The sequence below is a fragment of the Pseudorasbora parva genome, chromosome 20 (genome assembly GCF_024679245.1).
Source record: "Pseudorasbora parva isolate DD20220531a chromosome 20, ASM2467924v1, whole genome shotgun sequence".
Lineage (NCBI taxonomy): Eukaryota > Metazoa > Chordata > Actinopteri > Cypriniformes > Gobionidae > Pseudorasbora > Pseudorasbora parva.
In genome coordinates this window covers 13299405-13306529 of record NC_090191.1, presented here as the reverse complement: position 1 = coordinate 13306529, position 7125 = coordinate 13299405, and positions in this window count along the sequence as shown.

Genomic DNA, 7125 nt, shown 5'->3' with positions numbered 1-7125 from the left:
TCAACAATGACCTGAGTGTCTGCATATGCCTTGAACTCAGGAGGTAGGTTGGCTGTGATTTCTTCAGGTGTCATCCAGATACACACAGCTCCCAGTACACAGTAAAGAAAGTTGGCCCAGGTTGTGATGATCCTACTGGCTGTTGTCCGATGGATGTTAAATCGGTGGCCAAGCTCTCTGTGTGTATCCGGTTGATAGATAATTTAGAAAAAGAAATAACTCATCTATGGGCAGCAGCTTAGTTGATCTGTTCATTGTTGCCTTCTCTGCCACAGAGGCCGATGCTTCTCTTGCCACACTTGTCACACGGATCATCCTTGATGTTGCTGGTTCAATGAGCCTCCAGAATGCCATTAGGTGGTCATAAGAATGGAATCTTTAAAACAAAATACACAAAAATAACATTATAATTTGTTTCATTTATTTAGCGCTTTTCATCTATGTTATTCATATATTACATTACTTTTACTTTTGATATTTTATGTACACTTGAAGGAATACTCTAAAGGGTGGCCTTTTAGTGGAGCAACATTTTATATGTGTAATAATTCATCTTTTCTTTTACTTTCAGCGATAAACAAAACAAAAAATGTCATGTGAAGTACATGACTTGCGTGATTTTTTTTTGTTTTGTTTTGTCCATTGCTGTTAATATGGTACGAGACATCAGCTTACTGCAATTTAAAACACCTTAATTATGACTTATCTGGTATAAAAGCGGATGTCCTCGTCCGATCCTGCAAAGCGCTTCAGTCCAAAACAACTCCGCAGCTGGAGAGCATGAATTTGTTGTTCAAGCTCCTTTACTTTCTGGCGAAGTGTATCGTTTTCCTCAGCGAACTGATCTGCGACCATTGCTGTTGTAGGAGTAATACAGTAATCGTGATCTGGTGCCAGGGTAACCACCTCCATCTCTTCTTCTGAGTCGATGTCATGGACAGGAGGGGGGCTATCCACTCTGGGTCTTCGCTCCCACACGCTCGCCCTCGGTGCCGGTTTTTGAAAATTATTCCAGGGAAAAAGAGCAGGAATGGCCCCTTTCTTCAACTTCCTCAATTTTCCTAGGTTTTTAACAAAATCGTCCTTTTGAAAATGCCTGCTGCAAACGCGACTCGCCTTGCTTGGGGTGAAGTCGTCCCACCGTTCTCTTACCATCCATTCGGATCTCACCGACACATCCACTGGAAAGCTATGAAAGCTTATAGTACTGTTGTACCTGGACGAATTCGCACACGGGTACACAACAATGGAGTGCGGACTTTTTCACGCGTTGATATGCCAACCGCCTCTCTTTTACCCTAAATCCGCTCATATTGAAACTTTGTTTGTCTACTGCTCTACTCAAAACTAGCGCCTTCCGGAAAATCTCCACTACAGTCAAACTTTTCCTGTAGTTTTTCACCAGGTTTGCACACATTGCAGGAGGGATTTTGGCCCACTCCTTCACACAGATCTTCTCTAGATCAGTCAGGATTCTGGCCACTGAAACACGGAGTTTGGAGCTCCCTCCAAAGATTCTCTATTGGGTTTAGGTTTGGAGACTGGCTAGGCCGTGCTAGAACCTTGATGCGCTTCTTACAGAGCCACTCCTTGGTTATCCTGGCTGTGTGCTTCGGGTCATTGTCATGTTGGAAGACCCAGCCTCGACCCATCTTTAATGTTCTAACTTAGGAAAGGAGGTTGTTTTCCAAAATATCGCAATGCATGGCCCTGGTCACCTTCTCCTTAATACAGTGCAGTCATCCTGTACCATGTGCAGAAAAACACCCCTATGCTTCACAGTAGGGAGGGAGTTCTTGGGATGATACTCATCATTCTTCTTCCTCCAAACACGTTTCGTAGAATTATGACCAAAAAGTTCTATTTTGGTCTCATCTGACCACATGACTTTCTCCCATGACTCCTCTAGATCATCCAAATGGTTATTGGCAAACTTAAGATGGGCCTGGACATGTGCTGTTTTAAGCAGGGGAACCTTCTGTGCCGTGCATGATTTCAAACCATGACGTCAAGTGTATTACCAACAGTAACCTTGGAAACAGTGGTCCCAGCTCTTTTCAGGTCATTGACCAGCTCCTCCTGTGTAGTTCTGGGCTGATTTCTCACCTTTCTTATGATCATTTAGAGCCCACTAGGTGAGATCTTGCATGGAGCCCCAGTCTGAGGGAGATTGACAGTCATGTTTAGCTTCTTCCATTTTCTAATGATTGCTCCAACAGTGGACCTTTTTTCACCACGCTGCTTGGCAATTCCCCCGTAGCCCTTTCCAGCCTTGTGGAGATGTACAATTTTGTCTCTAGTGTCTTTGCCAGCTCTTTGGTCTTGGCAATGTTAGTAGTTGGATTTTTACTGATTGTATGGGGTGGAGAGGTGTCTTTATGCAGCTAACGACCTCAAACAGGTGCATCTAATTAAGGATAAATGGAGTGGAGGTGGACATTTTAAAGGCAGACTAAGGCCCTGTCCCAAATGGCACCCAAAACACTCATGGTCTTCCTCTGAGTCCGCACTTTCACAATGTAATACCGCTGTGACTGCCAGGTAGAAGTTCTCTGTGTAGTTGGCAAACTTGCGGGCTCAGCTTAAGTGCGTATCGAAGGCGCATAGCAGCCGCAAAGGGGGTGCTTACGAGCACCCTTCTTTAAACTTAAATAACGAATGGGACACCCTCAAGGTCTTGAGGACTTAACGGACACGTGCACAAAATGGCCATTGTAAGTCCACAAGACTGAAAGTGCACATGAAGTGTGCCAATAGTGACAGGGCCTAACAGGTCTTTGAGGGTCAGAATTCTTGCTGATAGGCAGGTGTTCAAATACACATTTGCAGCTGTATCATACAAATAAATATGTAAAATTTCTGGATTTTTTTTTTAAGATTATGTCTCACAGTGGACATGCAGCTACGATGACAATTTCAGACCCCTCAATTATTTCCAAGTGGGAGAACTTGCAAAATAGCAGGGTGTTCAAATACAAATTTTCCTCACTATCTCTATATATAAGACATGTGCCGAATTTCGGTAATGCGATACATCACGATAATGAGTATGCTTGATATTGTTATCGTGGGCACTTCAAAATATCGTAAATAATAGTTTATTAACAATGATTACATTTTTTATAATGCACTCAAGAATACTTTGCCCATCAACCATATAAATGCTCAACACCGCTGTATTCTGCGTCAAAGGGGCATGCGAGCAGATGTAAATGAGAAGCACATGAACGAGTGAAGGAGACGCGCTGCTGAAGTGCCGCTCAATGACAGCAGAGGGCGCTGATGAACTGCAGAATGCCACGGTTACCCCGGAAACCCGCAAACAAAAGCAACCGCTCTTGTGAAGTTTTTAAAACAGCCCTTTGTTTTTTTGTAATCGCAATGATGTTCATCACAGCACCAAAGACTTAATATTTAAAGACTTAATAGGTTATTTATTTTCAAACATAAACATATTTGTTTTAATCTGGACTACAACATGCCCAAATGATTAGAATTTTTTTGATTATTGTTATTGTTCAGTAAAACTTTTTACGACATACGACTTCATTAGTTAACATGTTCATTCATTATTACTAAATTGACAATGAAAAATACTTATGAAGAATTAATTATTTTAAGTAATGTTAATTTCTTAGTTACTGTTTAATAACATTCAAATCAAAATCAAAAGAACTTTTTAATGGATCCAAGATAAAACTAACAATGATCAGTATTTCTTAACTAACATTACCAAAAACATAATACTTTCTTTAACAAATTAATTTAGCTATTGCTCAATCTTAGTGAATGCATTAAATAATGAGACCTTATTGTAATTTGTTACCTGTTGTTCCTTAGAGCCTTATTCTTTTGCACTTTAATCTGTTTGAAAATTTTACTTTTACAGCTCTGGAAAAAATTAAGAATTTTTCTTAATTTTTCCCAGAGCTGTATATATTCTTGGTGCATTGTATTATTCTATTTAAACATTGTTATTTTTGTTATTACAAAAATAGTTCTTAAAGCTGTTATGCTATGACAACACTTTTTTGCTACTTATTTCAATATCGTATACCGTGATAAAAGCTTCAGCAATTAATCGCAACATGAAAAATTGATATCGGCACATATATATATAATACATACATACATAATTATTGCAGGAACGTGTTGTTCATTCATGTAAGTGAGGATAGCAAAATAACGTAAACTGTGACACATTACACCTAAAAAAAATTAAACATAAACAATAAAAAAATATTTGTGACAAAATTATTCAGACACTTTGAGCTGACCATGCTTTGCTTAAGTGTTATCTTACATAATTACGATACATTTTTTCTGACACAGACATTTTTTTCGTCATATTTTACCATTTTTAAACTACAAGATGTCTGAATAAATTTTGGTTACACCAAACACACTATGGCCACGAAAGAATCGGCTTAGTCAGTTTTCATTCTTTTTTATTACAAAATATCAATGTTAATAACAGTAATTAATAATAATACAACAAAAATAAGCAGTAATAACAAATGCAATAACAAAGAAACAACAATAAAAATTAATTGATATATACATCTCATCCTACAGTGCACAATGGCAAAAACTAATGCAGAAAGACAATGGGCATTCCGAGAGAGGAAGAGGAATAATGAAAATTTCAAGGAACAGAAAAAAATCTGAAAGACAAAGAAAGAAAGAAATGCAATCAAACCAAGAAGCAGAAAGAGTCAGGAAGCTTGCAAGACTAAGACAGAGAAAAAAGCGTCTGCTGAAGAAGTCACAGGTTCCTGCTTTCCAGGAGTCCACGAGCACTTCAAGCTTTACCGAGCAGCCCTCAAAAAAAAAGTACAGTAATAAAAAAAAAAAAAATTCGCAACATCACTCTGCCTTCTTCCTCATTCCTGGGTGCAGTAGGCGTAATTATATTACGCAACGCCTGATAATAGTCCTCAGCACGCTCCCTGTGTTGTCACGTTGGTTATGTTGACAGAAGTTAGCCTGTTTTCAGGTGCTGCGTGATATTGTGCCGCTGCACCCATGTTATGGCAGAAAAGTTCCTTGATCATTATGCAGGAACGAGAAAATAGTTCCTAGAAAGACAGTTATGGGATGCACAGAGATAAAAATGGTATGTATGGACTTATCTAACTCTGGGAGAGACGGTGAATAAGCTAAAGTCCCAAATAGTCACAGTGTTCCTTTAAGACATAACAGATAATGTGAATTCTCGCCAAGACAGTTATTCTGAAATATTGCATTTACACATGCAGAGGGAGCAGGTGTACCCCTGAAGGGGGAGGGGGTTCTGGCAAACCAATCACTGCGCTTGCGGTGCACGTAGAAATGACTCATTGTTACATTTTTGGAGAGGTGCACGTAAGGGTATGCCGTAACACAGCCTAAAGCGTACACTTGACGCTGAAGTATAAATTTGGCTTTTTTATTGTGTAGTCACACTAGGCGATCTAAACTGTGCCTGGACGTGTTTGACCCCCAATGTCTGGTTCTGGTAGTTTAAGTGCGGAGCATGGAACAGCTGTACGCTACTGTCATCATTACGACAGCAAACATCAAACTATTACTACTTGGATACACTTTTCAATTAATTGAAGTATATTTAGGTTTATAACAGTCCTGGTTCTCACCTTATTGATTAACATGAATTGTAGTTTGCGAGTAAAACTGAAAATTCCTCTTTTTTGCCAAATTTATGCCTCTGTAATATTCTTCTGACACGTGTAGTGCAATCAAGTGAAAATAGCTGCGCGGCATAAATGATAATTCTATTTAGGCAGTCTATTAGCGAAAGCGTTTTTCTTCCTGACCTCTTCAAAACAAAAAGTTGCATAAATGACGCAAGCATGCTTGTATGTTAAATGGATGATGAATTGAGAAATCAACTTTCCCTTGAGCTTTCGATATATAAAAGGTCATGCTAATATGAGAATATCCTGCAAGTGTCGGAGCTTTCCTTGTTAGTAAAAGAAAAGCTTTTCTAGACACCAGGCCCAGAAATCGAGGCTCTCAAATCAATGACGTAATAGAAGGGGGGAAATGCCGCCTCTACAGATTAATGTGTAGGCCTGCTTCTGTAGCAATAAATGATATAAAAAATAAACAAGCAATAAACATGCCGAAGATAGCAAGATAATCATATGTAAACAAGACATGGGTCGACACTAGATTTGCAGACATATTGAGATTAAAACACAATGCTGTGCCTTCTATATTGGATCTGACAGGAATGGTGCAACACACTTATGTGAGTAAAATATGTTTTTTTATATGTGATAGTAAATTGTTACTTTGTGACGGATGTGTACTGAAACGATGCTTCGGTAGGTGGTACGTGTCAAAGTAACATCCAAATGGATGACAGGACCCAAGGTTTCCCAGCAGAACTTGGTGCTTTTGGCAGTTGACCTGGGTCAGCATGGGCACCCTGACTGGTCTGAGGTTATGCAACCCCATTCGCAACAAACTGCGATGCACTGTGTATTCTGACACCTTTCTATCAGAACTAGCATTAACTTCGTCAGTTGGTCCAAACAGGTCAGCCTTCGCTCCCCATGTGCATCAGTGAGCCTTGGCCGCCCATGAGCATGTCGACGGTTCACCACGGTTCCTTCCTTGAACTGCTTTTGATAGATGCTGACCACTGCAGACCAGAAACACCCCACAAGAGCTGTAGTTTTGGAGATTCTCTGACCGTGAATCTCTGTCGTCTAGCCACCACAATTTGGCCCTTGTCAAACACGCTCAAATCCTTACGCTTGCCCAATTTTGCTGCTTCTAACACATCAACTTTGAAGACAAAATGTTAACTTCACTTGTCAGTGGTCATAATTCTATACCTGATCTGTGTGTGTGTGTGTGTGTGTGTGTGTGTGTGTGTGTGTGTGTGTGTGTGTGTGTGTTTGCACGCATCTCATTTAATGAAAGAGGCCTTTTACTGAGTTGCTTTTACTCTTGTTATTTTGACAGTATTATAAATAACTATTGGCTTGTCTTCCTTAGGTTGTAAGACGAATGAATCAGTTTCCAGGGCCTCTAAAATGCATGATAGACCACCCAGGCTTTGAAATAAACTGTTTGAATCCTTACGCCCTTCAGAACATTCTAAACATTTACAAAGCT